General features: G+C 35.4%; 1 protein-coding gene across 1 annotated transcript in view; it reads left to right on the top strand.

Moving 5' to 3' along the window:
- The window catches only part of TRPC4 (transient receptor potential cation channel subfamily C member 4), a 160772-nt gene that overhangs the window by 50102 nt on the left and 86943 nt on the right, over nt 1-23727 (top strand). The gene's annotated exons all lie outside the window — the stretch shown is intronic.

Below are 23727 nucleotides of genomic sequence, written 5' to 3'. Positions count from 1 at the left end.
ATAATAACCATAATCTTGGTTACTATCAAAATTCAGAGAGTATGCGAGTAAAAGCAAGAGCAAGAGAGAATTATAGTAAAGTATTAAAAATGTTCTCCCCCCAAAATACTTATCCTATTGTGAGACATAGCTAGATAAATCATCAATTATACTTTCTTTATATCTGGATGTAAAATGTCAGTAGGAAAGATGTTTATAATATTGTCTAAATCCACCATTGATATGAAAAAGCTGAAAATTATCCCCAAATATGATCTGTATAATGTAAAGTAGAAATCAGTATAAAGTAATTTTTATTAAAAAGTACTTTGAAAGTCTAAAAATTAAATTGAGTCTTATTATTCCACAGCAGGGAATTTAAATGCTATTACAACATAGAGCCTAGATTGCCTTTAGTCAATTGGCAATTGGCAATCATGAGAGATCTGAATAATTCTGCCCTAAATGGAAGAATTTTTAAAAGACAGACTATGTTACACTGTTAATATGATGAAGTGGATTAAGATAACAGGTCATTCTGACTCATAAAATAATACACACTGACATTTTCTTCTTCTTGAAGACCAGCAAATTATAGACAAGTAATTCTCCTGAACCATGTTCTTTTCTCTCAGCATATCACACTTATTATGAAAGTAAAAGTAATCATCATCATCATTAAATATGTTTGGAACCGACAAGAGCAAAAAGCTTTTAGCTCCTTTTGAAACTCAAGTGAAAAAAAGTACAAAAAACAATCTCAAGCATTAGAGCTCCATGCATTGAGGCATTTCCATGCCACAATAAGAAAATACAAGACAGGGCCCTTATTCTCTGTTTGTGGGAAGGGAAGGAGTGAGATATAGTGAAAAGAGTCGAGAGAGAAAGATGTGGCTATAAATCCTATTTTATAATCTCAGGAAAATTATTTGAGCCTTTTGAGCCTCAACTTTCTCATAAATAAGAGGGGGATGAGAGTCCCTGCTTGCCAAGTTGTTTTAAAGATTGGATAGTTAACACACTAATGTGACTGACATCAAAAGACCTCAGTAAACGCAAATCCCTCCACCTTGATGTCATTTGAGTATTTTACACGTACGTATTCAATTCAATTTAATTAAAAATACATATGTGCATTGAAAAGGCTAAAAGTTCCTCAAAGCAAATGCATTGTGAAGTGTTACTGCTGGTGTGAAGAGTGAGTTTATGTTAGAATAAGAGAGATGGAAACTAGCCTTTCAAATGTGAGCTTTGGTGAAAAGATTTTCAGGGGTCATTTTTATTAAATACCCCCCAATCCATTATAAATGTTGTGATTAAATCTAAAAATAATAACTTGATGTCTTAGTAAGCAGTATATCAATTGAACTTCATTAATTGTAATAATTTAAAAATTAATCAAAAATGATGTCATTCAACAATTGTAATTCATTGAATAGATAACGTGTTAATATAATTAGGAATTTAAAAAATACATATTATCATTAGAATGTCTCAAAACTGTTTTTAAAATGTCCTTTCAACCTATTATATTTATTTCTGCTCTGATTAGATATAAAGTGAGTAAAGTTTTTATTGCTTTAATATCTGAAACACAAGAAAGTGAGGATTGAAGTAATGTAGAATTTTAAATGGTCTTTTCAAGAACCAATTTTCAAGCATTTAGGAAGAAAGAATATTGTCATTTTTATTACCACAATTTATTCTTTATGCAATAATTTTCTGGTTCAAGTAATGTCTAGATATATCAGTATTCCAAGTCTCTAATGTTTGAATCAGGTATTAGAAACACTTGACAGTAATTCTAAACTGTGAATTTTGAGCATGTAAGAGCTGATTTATAGAATCTAGCCTTCTCAGAGAATGCTCAAACACACCCAGAAAGAGTGGGTAGTTTTGGGAGGGTAAGAGAAATTCATAATTACAGATTTACCAAATGGATGCATAACCTCTCTTCCCTTAAATGAGATGATGATGGATGAGTAGGGTGGGTTTAAGTCTGAACAATCTTCATCCGCGTCACATGTGTAACCTAATTGCAACACTTCTTTTCAGTTTCTGGACTCTCCCAGGGAAAAGTATATAGATTTGTTTGATTTGGAGCTACAGGCTGAATTTTTAAGCACTACTGGTACCGTCAGGTAAAAATGTGAATTTTTAGTACAATAATATCTTGATGAATAAAGTATAAATTAGAAATAATTATGCATTTATTCAGACCTTATACTATGTGAATTTCCCACTGTCCAAAATATCAGAGAATCCTCAACTAGTAGTATATTGTAATTTTCCTCAAAAACAATACATAATTTGAAAAAGTAAATAGGGTGAGGTGCATTGTAAATTTCTATTAGATGTTACCATGGTGGTGGTAGGTCAAGGGATAGTAATAAAAATTGTTTATAATAATTGAGCATTATAGTGTGCCAGGCATTCTCTTAAGACCATTCTACATTGTTATCTCATTTAAACCTCATAACAATTTTTGTAATAAGTTCTTTATTATAGCCATTAAAAAAATAAAAAGTTGACTTACCCAAAGCCACCATCACTAACTAAGGATTTAAACTGTTTTCTCCCCTCCAGCAACCAATGTGGACTCTACAAACAATTGCAGACTGCATACTTGCTGACCTTAAAACCAGCTTTAGAATCTTCAACAATTGTTGAAGCAGTCGTTATTAAATAATAGGGTTTAAATGAGGAGTAATGCATGAGTACATGAGTAGGGAACACAACAAACTTGGTTTTTTTTGACTGCCCGGTATGTATTTTCACATTTACTGAATGGATTCCTTCCAGTTACACTGAACTGTTATAGGTAAGGAAATTGAAGCTCAGAAAAATTGAATAACTTGCCCAAGGGAGATTTGAGTGTAGGCTTCTCTGTTTTCATGGACTTTACTCTTCCTTTGTCAAACTGCCTGGTTACTTTGGCCATGAGATGTCTGGCACTCTCAGCCCTTCAGAACATGCCGCCTCCTAGGAATAAAACTTGGTCCTAGAGCAGCACAGAAAGATCTCTCCTTGACTCCCGGGGATCGTCCTGAAATTCCTTCAGCCAGAGGCTACTGACCAAATCTTTTAGTACTTTATTTTTTTTTTTTCAGATATGTGAAACTTTATTTTTATTTATTTTATTTTTTTATTTAACATCTTTATTGGAGTATAATTGCTTTACAATGGTGTGTTAGTTTCTCCTGTATAACAAAGTGAATCAGTTATACATACACATATGTTCCCATATCTCTTCCCTCTTGCGTCTCCCTCCCTCCCACCCTCCCCATCCCACCCCTCTAGGTGGTCACAAAGCACCGAGGTGATCTCCTGTGCTATGCGGCTGCTTCCCACTAGCTATCTATTTCACATTTGGTAGTGTATATATGCCAATGCTACTCTGACTCATTTAACAAAACTGGTTATCTGATTCCCTCGATTTCTCCTAGATTCTTGTAGGAAACAATTGGCAGCGATAAGGACACGCTGGTGGCACACTGAGAAAATGCTAGGAAGAGGGAGGTGATTACAGGTCAAGCCATGTGCATTTCAATATTGTCCTGTGGTTGGGTCTGACACAGAGGTTGAGGAACTCAGAGAGGACCTGACGGCTGAGACTCTGCAGAGATAGACCCACCCTCCCAGACTGGAGGAGACTATTTTGCAGACAACACAAATCCTTTTCCTATTTATGTGTGAGATCAGTTATGAAGCCCTGATCAAATTAAACATCTCTCTTTGCGACCATCATATCCTGTGCACCTCTTCACACCTCTTAGAATGTTATGTTGAAAGTATGTAAATATGTATCACTTTCCTCTACTTTGTCAACCTCACAATACCAACAAGTGTATGTGTGTGTGTGTGTGTGTGTGTGTGTGTGTGTGTGTGTGTGTGTACACCCTCCATATCTGTGGGTTCTGCAACATCCTTGGATTTATCCAATGGCAGATGGAAAATATTCCCCCCCACAAATTCCAGAAAGTTCCCAAAAGCAAAACTTAATTTGGCCTTGCACTGGCAACTATTTACATAGAATTTACATTGTATTTACAACCATTTACATAGCATTTACATTATATTAGGTATTAAAAGTCATCTAGAGATGATTTAAAGTATATAGGAGGATATGCATAGGTTATATGCAAATACTCTGCCATTTTATGTAACGGACTTGAGCATCCTTGGATTTTGGAATCCAGGGCAGGGGCCCTGGAACCGATCCCCTACCGACACCGAGGGACACACATACGCATATGCACACACAGATACACACAAATATGTCCACACACACACGTATGCACGCACACAGGCTTGTGCAAGCACACACCCCCCTTCATAATAAAAATAATGGAAAATCGAGCTGCTTTTCTTAAAATCATAGGTAGTTTCTTAGGTTTGGAAGAGATTCTAAAGGTTATCTGGGACAAACACACATACAGTGTTTACTATCTGTGCCAAGCACAGGCAATATCGAATCACTATATTATTCTCTTTTTTTTCACTTTCAAATGATTTTCATGCTCACACCGATCAGCCTGATTCAGTATGGAAGGGCATGAATACCAGGAGGTGAAGGTCATTAGACGCCATTGGAGGCCTGTCACAAATGTATGGTAAAATGTTACCATTAGTGACCTGGGTATCGGGATAAAGTGCATGCTTTTCTTTCTTGTGCTTTCTGTCCTTCCTAAAATCTCTACAATGAACATATATTATTTTTAAATCAGAGAAGAATACGTGTCTCTATCTATATACATATCTTTATGTATATTTAGGGACAGGCGCATTTGTCTTGGAGAAACTGGTTATTTATGTCATCATCCACATTGACAGACCCAGCAAATTTAGAATCACTATGTTATTCTTAGTATAGAATCACTGGCTTCTGCTCCTTCAAGTCCACTGGAGCAGAGCAGCAAAGAGAACAACTCAAGATGAAGAGACAGAAGTCTCCTAAAGAATGGTTTGGGTGAACAAATCGTCAGTAAAGGAATCATGTGTTTTCTCATTTCTTCTCTTTATTCTACTATCTTTAACATTTCCTTGGTTGCCTACTGTGACCAAGATAGTGTTCAAATATGATCACATAGTAGACTTGACCTCAAGGAATCTAATCTAGCAATCAATTGCAACTTCAAGATAAATAAAAGTAACAATATATAAAATGTATACTCATCCATTTTGCTTTTTATACTATATTGATTTTCCATTTGTATTTACATAAATATTTTTGTGGGAATAGGGGACTAGTGCTTAATGTCTAAGAATTATCCATGTTAGATTATACAAGACACAAAAATTCAAGAAACTTAACATCAGTAAAAGAAGAAAGAGACCAGTACCATCATATTTCTGTGAAATGATACAAGTGTATAAAAAATATTCAGTAGATTTGGGAAAGTGTAATATGTTGACCTATGAGAAGAATTTTTGTACAGAATAATATATATAAAGCATACACTTCACCCTAAATGGAATCAGTATGAAATATATTTGCTTTGCACACATATAACTATTAGCTTTAGCAGTGAAATGCTTAAAATTAAAAAAAATTTATTTGGTAAATTAAATATATATTAAATGTTGCTAAACATACTTCTCTTGCATACTTTATCCTAGAGTATCAGAGCCCATTAATCTTTTTTAACATCTGAGGGGCCTTTGATTATTTTGGTCGAGCCTTAAATTACCAGCTTTAGGAAAGACATTTCAAGTATATTCTATTTAGTGCTTTTCAGCCTAAACTTAATGTTTGACTTGCAGGTGGTGTTCATTAAATCATATGTTCTAGCACCTATTTTGGATGACTTTTACGTTACTATACCATGTTCTCCTTAACCCAAGTCTACACTGCCTGGTTCTCTCAACTTAAAAGCAAAACCTCAAGTTTAACTTTGTGAAATCAGAGAGCAGTTTGATATCATACTGACCCTACATCCCTCTCCCCCTTCCCCCCTCCTCCTGCTTCGCTACTCCACCCCCCCACAAACACACACACACACACACAAACACACACACACACACACACACACACACAGACTCCTGGAACCATTACCTTAGAGATATGAAGAAAGTGAAATTTAGAGAAGTTCAGGAAACTTGCCAAAGACTACTGAGATTATTCATTCTTGAGCCAAGATTAAAATTCACTTTTTTTTGCCTAGAATCAAATAGAAATATTTACCATAAACATTACTTTAATTCCAGCCTTAAACATTTTGTAGCACAAGGAAAGAATACAGATATAAATAAATGTTTCAAGGTTTAGTTTTGGGTAACAGGAAATGTTTCCTGGTGGAAAAAGATTAGGTTTGGAATCAGACAGATAGGAATCCAAGTCTTAGCTCCACCCCTTACTATCTGCATGACCCAGTGGTGATTATTTAACTCAAAACGGAAAACGGTAATGGCTATTTCTCACAGTTCTGATGAGAATTAGAAATTTGAAATACTTCATGTAAAGTGAACGCCTAGTGTATTTACATTTGATTTCGTGTTGTTGTTATTGTTATCATTATCATCATTCATTCATTTCAGAACCAACTATGCTAATTTGATCAATGTCTAAAGATTGACATTTGCATCACGATTCTAAGTTGTCGTGATTAGATTTCAAATACACTGATGCAGGCCACAGAAGGCAAACTTGCTGAATTCTGGTGATGAAATCTCAAAGGCAAGGCTTCCCAAATATCTGCATAATGGTCAGGAGGATTGTGAATCGATGAGTGGTTGGATGGAGCCAGGAAGCTTGTCTGTGACCTCAGACATGTGGAGAAGTTAGGAGAGTGGAAATTGACCAGGTTTCTAAGACTACAGTGAAGTCTAAATACATATAATCTAAACATGTTGTTAATCATCTGATACAATGTAGTTTCATTCTGAATACAGAGAAAGAAAAAGAAAAATCATGATAAAAGAGGATGATCAGAGATGATCTCAAGGAAGAATAAACAGGTTCCCTTAAGGATAATCTAGGGAGTATGTGTTCAGAAGAAACAGGTCATTTCAATGCAACATTATGAGAAAAAAAGCAAAACATCTCCTGCCCTAAGTCACATTTCTTTTAATAAAGATGAGGTAAAGCAGATCATTTGTTTTAACCACACTTAAGGAAAAGACTGCCACCTGGTGAATATTTGAGGCCTTTTAAAATACATTAGTATTAGTTTAAACATCTGGCATGAACTCAGAAATAATAGTCATCCACTTTATATTATTTTCCTTTAATTTCATTAGATTACAGTTTCGCACACCACCATATTAGCAGAGGTTTTGTAAGGCACCATAAACATCACGAGTTTCCATGAAATTTATCCATTTTTACCTGGTACAAATGCATCTTTTACAGGTCACCTAATTCAGATGAAATATTACCAAGAAAAGGTAAACAAAAATTTATGAACCACCATGATATACTTCTTTGGATTTCTTCTTTACTTAATTCTATAGCAAAATGACAAAAATAATATCTTGGGATCACTATAATGCTGATACATTCCATTCTTTACAAATCTGATCCAAAAAGTCAACAGCCGGCGAAAGTCATTTTTCATTCTATAACTAGTGCTGTAGTCAGAGTCTGTTTTGATTTTCCCTGGGACTTAGCTTTTTCTGAATATTTTATCTGAGGCATGAGAGATAAGGAATTAATCCCCAAAGTTTTCTTCTTCTAGTAGCATGTTGCCACTCCACCTATCCTGGTAAATATTTTTGACACACTAAAGTGGAGGTTAAGAAGTCTCTTAGCTGGTTGCTACACAACTTGTAAATTGCTGAAGTCTTTCATTGTTGTAGCTCAAGATTCAAGTTCACAGCTAAAGAAACTCAATGGAGGAAAGAAAAAAAAAACATGATTCTTTCCCTTCACATGTGTATTTCTCAGCCCCCAGTCAAAAATCTAGGTAATATTTTCCTTATCTGTGGACGGAGGAAAGCCATCATTCCATTCAGAGGACTAAGTGCCTATCACTTTACTTTTGCCGAGAAAGTCCAGCTATGGGGCTGACATGACTTAGCACCTGTCTTTTTTCATTAGTTTCACACTGTCATATCCTCGAATTTTTCCAAGCATTAGTTCAGTTATTTTTATGCAATCTCAGAAGAGAAGTTTTGTGAAGCAAGTTATTTCCGTAGTCCTCCTTAGTTTCAGAGCTACGTTTTTATCCTGAAAGACTGTTTTTGTGTCCTTGCCTTTCTTTGATACTTACCAACATAACACACTGTGTTACAGTGATGGATCATACTATTATCCTCATTTGCATTAACTTCCTAATTCTTCTTTTTCTTCTTTTTTTAAAATTTTTATTTTATATTGGAGTATACTTGGTTAACAGTGTTGTGTTAGTTTCAGGTGTATAGCAAAGTGATTCAGTTATACAAATCTATTCTTTTTCAAATTCTTTCCCCATTTAGGTTATTACAGAATATTGAGTAGAGGTCCCTGTGCTACACAGTACGTCCTTGTTGGTTATCTATTTTAAATATAGCAGTGTGTACAAGTCAATCCCAAACTCCCAATCTATCCCTCCCCCCTCCTTCCCCCCACCCCCCGGTATTCATTAAGTAAGTTCTCTAAGTCTGTGAGTCTGTTTCTGTTTTGTAAGTGAGTTCATTTGTATCATTTTTTTAAGATTCTGCATATAAGCGGTACCATATGATATTTGTCTTCCTCTGTCTGACTTACTTCACTTAACATGATAATCGCCAAGTCCATCCATGCTGCTGCAAATGGCATTATTTCATTCTTCTTAATGAAGCCTTTTTACCTTTAATTTTTCCCTCATGTGATTACTAATATATAAATGTAAAAACTTTAATTAGCCGTGGTTGTTGTATTTTGGGTCTTTAAGAAACAAAATCTTTTTCACCCTGTTATACTGTGATGGTCTTTGTAGTTCATTTTCTTCTCAAACTTATGAATGCCAGCCTATTCCTTAGGCAGATTTTACTCTTCACACCAAATAAAATTTTAGTCCTCTTTTCTTCTCCTGGCTACATAATACTACACACATTCTAGGTGTTAAGTAACAGTTTGCTGAATAGATGGATGAACATGACAGATTAAAAACCCCCCATCATCACTCATGAAAATAAAGCAGGCAAGGAACAATCTGGAAAGATAAAATCAAACGTCAAGGAGCTTATAGTCACTAGTGAAGGTAGCACTTCTGATTTAGATCATACTCAGAATGAAAACAAAATTATTAATACCTCCATTATAAACTGTTCTGGGAATATATGGTTCTTGAAGTTGGGTCTCTATTTCACTACGATGCTGTGTTATGATGGTAAGTGAAGTATGGCGTTCTGAGAAGCCTCACCTCATCTTAAAAAGTTAAAGTTCCACGTGGAGCATGCAGACTTCCTTGAAGTAACTGCAGTATTTCCATAAAAGCCTGCAACTGGTAGAAAAATATAAAGCACGCTACCAATTTTGTAGATATTGAGAGAGAGAGAGAGAAAGAGAAAGCATGTATATCTGGGTGAGAGAAAGACAATGTATATCTCTGGGTAGTGGGATTTACGGGGAATTTTGCTTTTCCTTTTGTACTTTTGATATTTTAAAAATCTTTAGGCAATAAGGGTATATAGCTTTTGTAATAGGAAAAAGTCAATGCTTGTCTTAAAGATTGTAATGTGGGGCCTCCCTGGTGGCGCAGTGGTTGAGAGTCCGCCTGCCGATGCAGGGGATGCGGGTTCGTGCCTCGGTCTGGGAAGATCCCACATGCCGCGGAGCGGCTGGGCCCGTGAGCCATGGCCGCTGAGCCTGCGCGTCCGGAGCCTGTGCTCCGCAACGGGAGAGGCCACAACAGTGAGAGGCCCGCGTACCGCCAAAAAAAAAAAAAAAAAGATCGTAATGCACCTGCACATCACAACAGGAAAAGGTAGTGAACGAGAAAGAAGTTATTAAAGCTATGGCCAGGTTAGGCATAAATACAGAGTTGTTACCATTATAGTAATTAATGAAAGGGATATAAAATTTAGGAATCTTATACCCATTCAACAGGCCCATTCTTTTAGGGTTCATAAATGAAATCTAAAATTTTATTTAGTATTCTTAAATTTGATTTCCCATTATTAATAGAAAAAAAGCCACAATTGTAATAATTGTCTGTTTTCATTTTTAATATCATAAAAGTAAAGGGTACTTTCTCCTCCTTACATTTATGAATCACTCCAACTCTGTCAAAGTTCTTTCATCATATTAAGGTGGCTTGATCCTGTGGGTAAACAGGCAATGCTGTTATCGCTGAAAGTGAAGCTGGTGAATGATGTGCTGGAGGCCACACTGATAGACAGTGGATGAGCCAAGGTCACCTGACAACTCAGCTTTATCTCCTCTGCTCCTTTCAAGGTAACCGATCCAACCTCACACCCACTTCATAATAGCCAGACATTCAGAATACTACCCAGCACAGCCTTACTAACTTGTAGCCTCTAATATCTTCTTAGCCTCAACTACTAGTTCCATATTTTCAATTTGCATCTCCTCATTCACAGCCTTTGGGATCAGCATGTTTTTCCATTAGGATACACTATTGATGTAATTCTGCTGCATGTCTCACTGCCAGAAAAGCATCCATATGAAATTCTTCTTATATCTTCTCTGTTTAATAGGTGCTGTGACAGATAAAAGCTCTTAGAGTGAGTTTTCCACTTGAAGTCTAGATGTTTTAAAGAAATTGAAGTACTAACAACAACATGCAATGGGACTTTGCTGTACTGGATTGATGAGACCTTGTTCCTATACTTCCACATTCCCCATATTTTGAGTGTTCTTCAATCAGAGTGGATTAAGATGTGAGGATTCATGTCTTTTGTCCCTACATTCCTGCCACACATGCTCCATTCAATTTGGCAGACAAAATCTAGTGCTATATTTCCTATCGTCCTAAGAGTCTCAGGGCACTTGAAAATTACAGGCAAGCTTGATAATATTTGTTTAAATTTAACATAAGATAAGATCTCTTACTCCATGGAGCCTTGATTGGAACCTCAAGTCACAGGACTTGACATAATTATATCAACTTTTATTCATTCATGTAAATCTACATTAATCATGTGCAGCACAGTTTAAACAAATCTATGAAGAAAAATATAAAACAGAAAAAATGAAGGTTTACCTTGGTGTGATTTTTAACCTCTGAAAGATCTGTTTTATTTCAAAATTAGCTCTATAATAATTTAACAGTGTGTGTTCCTTTGTGTGTTTAAAGTAAAATCATAAAATCAAAAATTGAGAAAGGAATTCATAAAACATAAGACAAAAATTAATAAAAATAATTCTATTTAATGCTGACTGATAAATCAACAAAGGACAATAAGGCAATTATGCAATCTTCTGAATTTTATGCCTCATCTATATAGTGAAACTAGCACCCTTTATTTTTGTTGGAACTAAATCCTTTTGGAAAAGCAACTTAGCGACGTTTAGCAAAAGCAAAACCAAAGAAAAGGGTATTCATATTTAACCACTCTTTCATGTATTCAAAATGGAGGTGATTAAGTAAATTACAGTGTATTTTTAATTGAAATTTGCACAATCATCACAATAATATTTTAAAGTTTTAAAATCTATCACGGGATAAATAAATATCAAATAACTGAATTCCATATGGGTTAAATAAATAGCATTATAATTAATTTAAATATGATGCAAATACTAAATCTCTTTAGCAAGGGTTAGGGGTTTTCATGTGGACAAGACTATCTCAGCTTAAAAGTAAAGCAGATATTTAGCTTATACAAAACCCTATACACATGGCTTTCATTCTCAAAGATTGGTGACCTATTTTCATGAATGAATGTCTGGGCTACACAGAGCAATATTAGGGGAAAGAAAGACTGATAAATTTGTTGAGGTGAAAATAACATTAACAATCTTCATAATAAAAATTTGCATAAAACCTAAAACATGGAAAATATTTGAAATAAATATGATTGATTAAAAAAAGGTAAATAAATATATTTTTAAATAACAATGAAGAAAAACAGGTGAGATCTACCATTCAAGGAACATATTATTGCAATATTTCACAAACATTTCTAATTTTATGAAACTGATACAGCCTTGGCATCAAAATCAGAAGAGGACAGTGTGAGAAAGGAAAATTATGGTCCATCAAAAATTCAATGCAAAATCTAAAGCAATTATTAGAAAAATCTATTAATGTAATTCGCTACTTTGACAGGTAAAGGAGAAGGAAATGCATGATTATCTCACTAGACGCCAAAAAAATAAAGCGTTTGATAAAATGTTTATCCTTGCATGTTAAGAAAAAAAAAAAAATAAGCAAACCAGAATGAAATAGACAAAAAACTTTCCTTAACTTGAGTCTACCCAAAGCCTACATCTTATATTATTCTGAATAGTGAAATATTAAAAACATTCATGTTACTATCAATAACAAAATAAAGATTCTCAATATTGATCTTCCATACAACACTCTACTGGAGGTTCTATTTTGAATAACCAAAAAAGAAGTAAAAATAAAAGATATAAAGACTAGAAGAAATAAAAAACATATTCAGCTAATTTGTCTACATAACCAAAATGTAATCTACATAGTATTATAAATAATTAGAAAGTTTATGCAAGTCATGGCATGAACCATTAATCTAGAAAACTGCCCTTCCATTAAATTGGCCAAATACTCTAATTATACTCATGCTTCAGGGTCTTCGCACTTGCTGCTCTCTCTCCCAGGAATGCTCTGCCCTTAGATGTAAGCTTAGCTTGCTCTCTAAATTTCCTCAGCCTTCTATTCGAATGTCTTCATAGTAGTAAGACTTCCCTGTCACCCTACATAGGGCAGTAGCCTCTCCTTGCCTCTGACACACTTTATTTCCTCTTACTCCACTGTACTTTTCTCCATGGCCTTTACTGAGATTTCTTCATTCATTGATTTATGCATCCACTTGTTCATTCATGTTGTGTCTTTCCCTCCCCTCTCTTTCTAGAATGCAATTAGAATAAAGGTGAGGATTTTGTCTGTTCTGTTCACTGCTGTATTCCCCAAACTTTGAAGAGTGACTGGAATAAAATGGGTGCCCCAAAGTATGACTGAATAGCTGGAGGCTGGAAGAATAAATATTGACACATACAGACTATCATTAACATGAAAACAGCCAACCTTCAGGGAGTACATATATGCCGAATGAGAAGAACACTGGGCTTAAGTTTGATCCCTAAAGAAACAGTGTTCAAGGGATGAATAGGAGAAGGGTCCCCAGTGAGTGAGACTGAGAAAAAGCAACCAGAGAAAATGATGATGATACTGATGAAGATAATTATAGTAATTACACTAGATTTTGTTTTATCAAACATTATGTACTGATACAAAACACTTTCATATTAATTATTATTCTGTATTTCTTTTTGAATCCTTAAAAAAACACTATGAGTTAAAGACTATAATAATCTCCATTTTATAGATGAGAAAATTGAAGTTTAGGGGGTTAAATAATGTTTCCAAAGCTACAAACCATTAGTGGGACAGCCAGGATTTGAGTCAATACACTACCCAGTTATGGAAGTCAAAGGACTGGTGACTTTCAAAAAAAAGGGACCGTGATAAACACTGTCAAGTGAAACTAAGATTAGAATCTCTGATCAGAATTTGTGTAATTCTTATACAATTAAGTATACACTTGGCCCGTTGAGCTACCTTCTCTACCAATAAAAGATTTCACTTGGATATCATTTAATAGATTCTCCTTCAATGTAACAGATATAAAGAGAGAGAGAGTTTTAAAAATAAAAGTGATGTCTGTGAACTAAACAATCTGGGAGTCAGTGATAGCAATCCTCTCATTATTTTAGTGATTAAACCTAGCCAAAGCTGGTGGTGATTTAAAGTTGCTATTTGTTTGATGTCGCCCTAGAAGTCGAAATAGATTTCTCCAGTTCTTTATCCAAGATGCAAATGATATTTAATAGCTATTATTTATGGTATATCTATAGCAGTATACAACAGAGTCTATGCCATTTTAGGAGATACACAGTTTAAATTTTCAGTCATGAAAAGTACATGTTCCAAGCTTTGACATCTACACTGACGAAACTGGCCCACCAGGAAATAATTGTCCTACTTTTCAGATGAATCAAGCACTATAACTGGGGTTGTGTTTATGTGAGGAGAAACAAATCAATCTGGCAAAACTGAACAAGACTGTTTTATGCTTTCTCCTAACAATCTCTGGCTTGTCACATAACACTAGTCCCTTCCTGTTATTTAGTGATTTGTAGATACCACATGCTTTCATGTTGCCCTGCAACATGAAATCTTCACTGCAGCCCTGTGTGTATTAACTTTGAGAAGCCTTTGATATATATTTCTCCAGTTCTTATTCCACAAGGAGAAATATCTTGAATGAATGTCCAGATTTCAAAATAGGAAACTGGAAATGTGGAGAAGTTAACTGGCTTTGTCATTCTCACACAATTGAAAATGGTTGAGGCAGGATGGAATGCTCACTCTTGATGCCTGAGCTATTTCCAGGACCTCACAGCTGCCTTACTTACAAGACATATAGTTTATTGATGAAGAATTTATACCCAGGAGTCAAGCTGCATGGATTTCTGTGTGACCATGGGCAAACTATTGCAATTCTCTAAGGCCTATTCTATTTGTCAAAAGAGGATTACAGTAACACCTATTTCCAAAAATGATTTTGAAGATTAAGATGTGGCATAAAAAGCTCCTAGCACGGGGCACGGCACATGATAAGTGCTTCATACGTCTTAGTTGTTACTTGTGTCACTGTGATCAGACTCCAGGTATATTTGTATTAACAGTATCACTGAGTTGAAATGATTTTTGCCAGATCCTTGTTCATTTGGTTCAAGTGTGCTTCATAGTTCTAAGATAAATCTGTTACCCAAGTTATTGTAGAAGTACATTCACTATGTGCGTCCTACACCTATTTAAATCAATACAAACTATATCTATTTGCTGGTATTTTTAATTCAAAGTAGACTTGAAATAGGCTTACCATAAAAATATATAATCAATGCAATTTAAAATGAATATTAACTTTAAGAAAGTAGAAATAGTTATTAATGTTACATTATTTATATACTGGATGTATCACTGACCAAAGCTTGAGTAAAGTTATTATAAATAGTTTGTATGAGCGCACTTAAAGGAGATAAGAGAATCATCAATTGTATAATCTGCACTCTCATTCTTCACTTTTCCCACAAACTCGTCTTTTTATTTTATTTTAGTTTTTTTACAAACTCCTCTTTTAAAAAATTGATATTTATCTCTTCTTGTAAAAAGCTAATAACAGCACCTTCCCTTTCGCCTGCCTCCATTTAAAGAAAAAAATGCCAGGTTAATAACAGTTCAGTTTTACTAAAGGGCATCATAGAAATCATAAGGTTTGAGTTGGGTCTTGAAGGTTTGGTAGAATTTGATAAGTGGGAGGGAATAGGCAGAAGTCAACAAGAAAACTACGAATGGAAAATTTGACACTGAAATGATTGGGCCATGGGATGCCTGTCAGGGTGGAGTACAATTTGGATTTGAATACACAGGGTGGGACATGATTATAGAGGTCTTTGTGTATCCAGTAAAGTAGTTGAGATATAATTAGGTAATACCAAGCACAGTCTCTGATATAAAGTTAACTAATGTTTAAAGAACCTAAAATAAGGAGGCTTTATGTAAATAACTATGCCACAACTCTCCAACAGGGCAAAATGAGACCTCAGGGGCAACCCTCCAGATTGATACCTACAGCATGCATTCAAGTTCAAATACTCAATAGCATCATAATATTTCATGTAGAGATATTCCACAATTTGTTCAACCTTTCTCTTTCGAAAAACATTCAGGTGATATCCAAGTTTCTATCATGACAAACAATGATGATATAAATACATAGTCTCAAGGTGCCTGATTTTCTGTAGGGAGGGTTCCCTAACTAAGACTATGGTGCTTAGAATTTATGTAAGTGCCAGAAACGTTCCAGCAAGGCTGTTATAATTTGCATTCCTCTTGCTTTTGATGAATGTGGATGCATCAGCTCCTTAAATTTGGCAAAATAATTGTAGTTCATTATTATTTTATATTTTCTTTCCCTGTCTATTAATGAGAAAGATCATTCATGTTTCTGACCTTTTTTCTTCCAGTTTCATTGAGATAAAATTGACATACAGCACCATATACGTTTATAACATTTAGCATAATTATTTGACTTACATAATCATGAAATGATCACAGTCCATCATCTCATACAGACACAAAATAAAAGAAGAAAATATTCTTCCTTGCGATGACAGTTCTTAGGATTTGCTCTCTTAACAACTTTCATATATAACATGCAACAGTGACAGTTATATTTATCATGTTGTACATTACATCGCTAGTACTTATTTATCTTGTAACTGGAAGGTTGTACCTTTTGACTGCCTTAATCTATTTCCCCCTCCCCCAACCCCTACCTCTGGTAACAATAAATCTGATCTCTTTTTCCATAGGTTTGTTGTTGGGTTTTGTTTGTTTGTTTTTAAGTATAATTGACCTACAACCTTATGTTAGTTCTTGGTTCACAACATAGCGACGGATGTTTCTAACGTTATAAACTGATGACCATGATAAGTCTAGTTACCATCTGTCACCATACAAAGCTACTACATTATTATTGACTGTGTTCCCCATGCTGTACATTTCATCCCCGTGATTCATTTATTTCGTAACGTATATTATATTTGTGCCTCTCAATTTCCCTCACCAATTTCACTCACCCCTGACCCTCTTGCCTCTGGCAACCACTTGTTCATACTTTTGGTATCTGTGACTCTGTTTCTGTTTTGTTATGTTTGTTCATTCGTTTTGTTTTGATTTTCTTCTGTGAAAATCTTGGGTCATTCTACTTGAGAACTGTAAAAACCAAATATGTAGTTTTCCGTATTCTGTGTCTCCAATCTTGCTTTAAGAGCTCTCCCCAACCCTTGGGCTATAGAACTATTTTTTACAATTCTTTTTCTGAACTTGTGTTGCTTTCTGTTTTTACATTTAAATATTTACTCCATCTCAAATTGATTGTTATGAAATGAGATATGCACTAAGTTTGTTTGTTTGGGGTAGAAAATTGTTTCAATAAATGAACCAGTATTTCCAATTGAATAGAAATTTTACTTTTTCACATATCAAGTTCCCATATAAAATAAGAAGTAATTCTGGGGACTTCCCTGGTGGCACAGTGGTTAAGAATCTGCCTGCCAATACAGGGGACATGGGTTCGAGCCCTGATCGGGGAAGATCCCACATGCTGCGGAGCAGCTAAGCCTGTGCACCGTAACTACTGAGCCTGTGCTCCACAACAAGAGAAGCCACCACAGTGAGAAGCCCGCGCACCAAAACGAAGAGTAGTCCCCGCTCGCTGTAACTAGAGAAAGCCCACGTGCAGCAACGAAGACCCAAAGCAGCCAAAAATAAATAAATAAATGAATTTTTTTTAAAAAAAGAAGAAGTAATTCTGGTCAAAATTCTATTCAACTGATCCCGTATTTCTTGCTATATTTTCTTGGATCATAGCCTTCATATCATAATTTTTGAAACACTTGGTTATGTATTCCTCCATATTAACTAATACAATAGTTTTATAAAGTTATAAACAAAACAACGTAAGTAAAAAAGATTCTGAATAAAATGCACATATTTATTTTGAGACAATCGACATAATTAAGATATTACGTCTTCCTATTCAGAACATAATATTGTATTTTCCCCATGTTTTGGATTTTTGTAAAAGTTCATGTATGAGTATATATGTATGTGTGTGTATATGCATATTTATGAAAATTTCAAGTTCTAAATAACTGATGTTAAATTGTTTTAACTATAACTCTAAGTTGAAACTCCCTTACGTTGGTTTGAATTAGAAGGTAGTCTGGGTGATTGAGAGAGGTAAATTTGATATTCATAATCCTGAGTTTCAAAAAATGTAGGTTTCAATACATTATATAAAAACAAAGTTAAAAAGCAAGATGAAACTGAAGATATTAACAAATTTTTATTGAAGTACTTGAAAAAAAATTCTCATAAATTTTCACTTACTGTGCTATCAACTGGAGTATAAAAATCGTTTTTGAGTCATAGAAATTTCATAACCTCTTTCATATAACAGAAATATTAAGGGACTTTCACAAGATAATATAACTAATTGAGAACAGCCAGATTAGAATATGGATCTGTTTAGTCTTAATAATTTAGGATACATCAAATAATATTATATAAGTAAATTTCTTTTACTCAGTTTATACAACCCAGTTTAATAAATGCTGAATGCAAGGGAATGAATTCTTTTAAATTGGTTGAATGTCACTCCAGGATGAATTTCTCTTCTAGAAATGTATACTTCAGGATTAATAGTTCAAAAATGTATATGTTAGTCACAAAGAGACATTTCTATATTTGGGTAAGATGTCACATATGCCTCAGACTGGTGCCGAGTGATTTCAAGGTAAAGCATTTGGTTGAATTTGAGAAAAGCTAGCAGTTTATGGGTTAATAGTTAATCACTTAAACTGATTAATGGGTGTTAATTAGCTTATGTGTAGGTCAGTCATTGTGAATGCTGTGTGACATGAAAATGATTCAGTTAATAATGTAACTAATGTTATGATAAGGCTGAGAAAAAGACGTTGAACAAATAAATACTCATTCATAAATCTTAGACAGAAGAAAAGCCAGAGCAAACTTCCAGCTACGCAACATAAGAAACAGGGACATGAACTTGGTTTCCAGATCCTCTTTTAACTGCCTCTTCTACTTAGTTGTAGATTACTGGGTCAACTGTATAATTCAATCAGTTGGAATTTGTTAAACGGTGGAGTGTGTTGTTTGTTTTCGAGTAATGTGAGTATACGTTTTCATGCATGTATGTTTGCCTGGGAGTAGTGTTTTTATGTCTGTAGAGTTTACTTCAGCTAAAATAAGTCAAGCATAGTGTGATTTTTATCTACAGGGTTATCCTCATGATCTTTATATCTATCCTTAAATATGCCAAATGGCAAATTTGAAAAATTTGGAAAAATACAATATTTCTATTAAAACTATTTTTAGGTAATAGCTACCAAGCACTTCTAGTGACCTATTTATTTATTTTAATGCTAGAAAAATATGCTTTTCGGGCTTCCCTGGTGGTGCAGTGGTTGAGAGTCCGCCTGCCAATGCAGGGGATACGGGTTCGTGCCCTGGTCCGGGAAGATCGCACGTGCCGTGGAGCGGCTGGGCCCGTGAGCCATCGCCGCTGAGCCTGCGCATCCGGAGCCTGTGCTCCGCAACGGGAGAGGCCACAGCAGTGAGAGGCCTGCGTACTGCAAAAAAAAAAAAAAAAAAATGCTTTTCACTTGTAACGTTGGCACCACAGAAGGAAAGAGGGAGAGTTGCATATTGAAGATATTGAATAAAGCGAAGCACAGGATGGAGACAGATAACAGACTGGTGAATGAAGCATGAAAAAGAGGGAGCAAGCCCATTTTCTGCATTTCCTAAATGTTTCTGAGATCAAATGCCTTATATTTTAGACTTCTTTAAATTTCTGAGTATTTAGTAGATAGCAAAGTGGCTACTCAACAGATAAATTTCTCAGCTGCGGGAGCTCAGCAAACAGCAGTCTCTCAGCTTGCTGCCCTCTTCCTGTGTTCAATGTCACCATCTTCCAAGGCAAGAGGTCGTGTGGGTGGCACTCTCATCTTTCCAATGAAGTCAGTAAGAAGTGGCCTTTTATCAGTTGTTATTCATAGCCAGCTAACAGACCGAAGAGAGGGGAAAGGTCATTGGCCCTTATTTGATTCAGGACTTCTCTGAAAGTCCCCTTTCAGGGCAAGATTTTGCCATTAGCACATGGCCATTCTGTAATGGAACTCTGAATTGTTTAGTTCTGTTGACCAGCTTTCCCTCCCAGAAAAGTAGACATTAAAGAAAGTGAAATCTGAACTGGAAGGTATCTCCGGGCATCTGGACTAGACCTCTCTTATTTTCTGATCTCTTTGCTTCGAATTGTTCTATTCCATGCTTGCTCTCCCTCACACCCCCAGCATCGCTTGATGGGTCATATGCACAGCCTCTCCTTTTCCTTTGCTACAACCCTAATTCAGACTGCACTCGTTACCAGGCTCCGTTATCTGCCTCTACCCATCTGCCTCTTAATTCAAGAATCAAAATATGCTAGTGTGATGTTAATACTTCGGAATTACTCCATCACTCTCCTGGTTCAATTCTTGTATGATTCCACCAATGTCTACAAAATAATGCGATTCAAAACCTTCCCTCATTTTGCCCTGATCTACACTGAGGCATTTTATGATTATTTATATGATTTATCCCATACTCTAAAGAAAGTATTTGCTATGAATCCATCTTTTTTATTTTCTTCTTGTTGTCATTTTTCCTGTAACTTTTCTACATTGTTAGTTCCAACCAATCTTAAGTTTAAATTCCTCCTAAAATCCTTTTCTAATTCTACCAAGTAAAAATAACGTCTTCTCTAAATTCATTTCCCTTTTGCTTTATTCATACTCTCCTTAGGGAATTTACTAATTTTTTATGCTAAAACCATTTGCATAGTATTATACTGTGTGTGTGTGTATTCAGGTGTGTGGGCTTGTGTGCACACGCACCATATTTTTAGGACTAAGGAGAATAATTATGATTATCCTCAGAGAAGTATAAAAGGCCTTAGACAAATTCAATACCCAACCCTGATAATAAATAATGAATAATCCAATTCAATGATTGCTTAACAAGTTGAGTGGTGTAAATAAATAGATGGATAGATAGATTGATAGATAAATAACTGGGAATACCAAGTATAATTTGTGGTGGGCATGAAAATTGGTATCACTGCTTCAGAAAATTGTTTGACCCAGAAATTCCATTGCTAGATACAAGACCAACAGACATGGACAAAAATGTGCATAGGGGCAATATTCTGAATAGGCACAGACTGGAAACCACAGAAATATCATCAAAAATAGAATGGTAAATAAATTGTGCTATATTCATAAACCAGAATATTATGCAGAATTGAAGTAACAAAAACGATTGCTACTAACAATATGAATATATTTCAAAGAGCTAATGTGGAATGGAGAAAGCTAGACATAAAAAGTACATACTTTAATTTGTTTATATAAAGTTAAAAAGTATGTGAAAGTAATCTGTGGTGACAGCAGTTAGATTTGTGATTACAAAATGGAATGACTGGGAGGTGACAAGAGGGAGGTCCCTGGGGTGCAGGCACTCTTCTAGATTTATTTTTTATAAATTTATTTATTTTATTTTTGGCTGCATTGGGTCTACGTTGCTGCGCGTGGGCTTTCTCTAGTTGCAGCAAGCGGGGGCTACCCTTTGTTGTGGTGCATGGGCTTCTTCTCATTGCGATGGCTTCTCTTGTTGTGGACCACCGGCTCTAGGCACGCAGGCTTCAGTAGTTGTAGCATGCGGGCTCAGTAGTTGTGGTGCACGGGCTTAGTTGCTCTGGGGCATGTGGGATCTTCCCGGACCAGGGCTCAAACCCGTGTCCCCTGCATTGGCATGCAGATTCTTAACCACTGCACTACCAGGGAAGTCCCCATCTAGATTTTTGTCTGTGTCTTGTCACACAGGTGTGTTCACGTTTTAAAAAAGGTTTCAAGATGTACACTGATCTCTGTGCATTTTACTGTATGTATGTATGCTGTACCTCAATAACAAGTTCAAAATGAATAATTATTGCAATGAATCAAAATATATTGAATAAAATAAAGGAAGAATCTATGGGTTCATTAGTAATACTCAATAATTAAGAGGAGAAGAGAGCAAAGTTGTACATACAGAAGAATGCCAATTACTAAACTTAGAAGTGATGGAAGAACAAGAAAACCCCCAATTTTCCGACTCCATGTAATACTTGATTCAGGTGTGTAATTAGCACTCAATAACAGGCAATTGTTTAAGTGTTTTTGTTTTACTGTTATTTTTCAATGCAATGCTTCCTTACCCTCTGGGACCTGGATAAACAATCACGTGTGCCTGCTGGGCTGACCTGTCAGAGTCCCAGCAGACTGCTGTCTGTTAAGTATATATAGTTTATGTGTTTTGTTTGAATATAACTGGTGAAAGTGATGGGGTTTTTTAAAAAGCAGTAGTGATTTGGGGTTTTTTTGAGTTTTGTTTTGCTATTTCATTCCATTCTTGACCAAAGCTTCCTTTAAGTCGTTTATTATGGAAAACTGTCACACTAACTTAAAGGAAGGGGTGGGGGAAATACATAAATTGTCTTCTAAAAAATTAAATAAAATACTGAATATCTTAAAAATATGTATATATATATAGTGTGTGTGTCTTATGAAATAAATGGATATTCAAAATGGCCAGATGAATTAAAAGCATTTGAGTTTAATTATTCTCATATAAAGATAACACCTCTACTTAAAAGTAGTGCTACTGAAGTTTCCTATGACTTACGTTTTTCTCTACAAAGTTGTTTCTTTTGATCCTTCTGTGGTTTTAATCATACTTGACCAGCAGCATATTTTAATGTGACGCGTCATCACTTTTTCTGCCATGCCTGTTTAACTTGTCCTTATGTAGCATTTATTTTCATAGAGGCCTCTATGACTTTGCACCAGCAGGAAGAAATACTAAACCAAAAATTGTAAAGCAGCAGGGTGTAGTGCAGTACGTACAGGCCTGGGTGTCAGACAGATGGACCTAGGTTCAAATAGCAGGATTCCCACTTACTCACGGAGAGACCATGTCTATAAAGTGTGAATAATGAATAGTGAGGGTGGATGTGCTTTAGGCCTACTAAATAGTGCCTATTAAATTATTTTTGTCATTACCATTCCTAGAGTATAACCCAAAGGAAATTGTTCGTAAGTGCATTGGTGACCTGATTCATTGGGAAGCATTTCTTTCTTATCTTTTTCTTTTTTAATAGCTTTATTGCGATATAGTTCACATACCATAACATTCACCCACTGAAAGTATACTATTCGGTGATTTTTAGTATATTCACAGGGTTGTGCAACCATAACTACAATATTAGAACATTTTTATCACCCTCAAAAGAAACTTTGTGTCCTTAGCAGTCACCTCCCATCCCTTCCATTACCCCCAAGCCTAGGCAATCACTACTTTCTCCGTATACAGATTTGCCTATTTTGCATATTTTATAAAAATGGAATCGTACAATATGTGATCTTTCGTGACTGGCTTCTTTCACTTAGCATAATGTTTTTAAGGTTCTTCCACAGGAAGCATTTATTTGTAATAACAGCGATGTTAGAATGGGGCACCTCTTGTCATCTGGAAAATATACCATAAAGGAATGGATGAAAACAGAAAGCAGAGGGGCTAGCACTCTTGCGTTCCACTGCCACCTGTAATTGCAGGGTGGATCTTAGGACTGCAGAAGATAAAACACAAACAAACAAGCAAAAACCTGACTGAAGAATTTAAAACCTTCTATTGCAGAGGAAGATCTTGGGTTTAAAACAAATCATTAACTATTTTGTAGCGTCTTTCTTATTATTTATGGAGCCCATATCACTGGGGAAGAAAAGCAAAGATTGTCAGCCAGAAAATAAGTTGGGAGCAAGAAAGTCTTTTATCAAAGAGTTTCCATAGGCACTGAGTTTAAGATATCATGAAATGTCACAATTCGGATTGAACAAAGAATAATGTGTCATTCTATTGCAGAGCTAGTTTTTGTTTAATTTTCTATTGTCTTTTGAGGGGAAAAAAG

The sequence above is a fragment of the Delphinus delphis genome, chromosome 18 (assembly GCF_949987515.2).
Source record: "Delphinus delphis chromosome 18, mDelDel1.2, whole genome shotgun sequence".
Classification (NCBI taxonomy): Eukaryota; Metazoa; Chordata; class Mammalia; order Artiodactyla; family Delphinidae; genus Delphinus; species Delphinus delphis.
The sequence above is the reverse complement of the archived record's forward strand: the minus strand, read 5'-3'. Positions and strand labels throughout refer to the sequence as shown.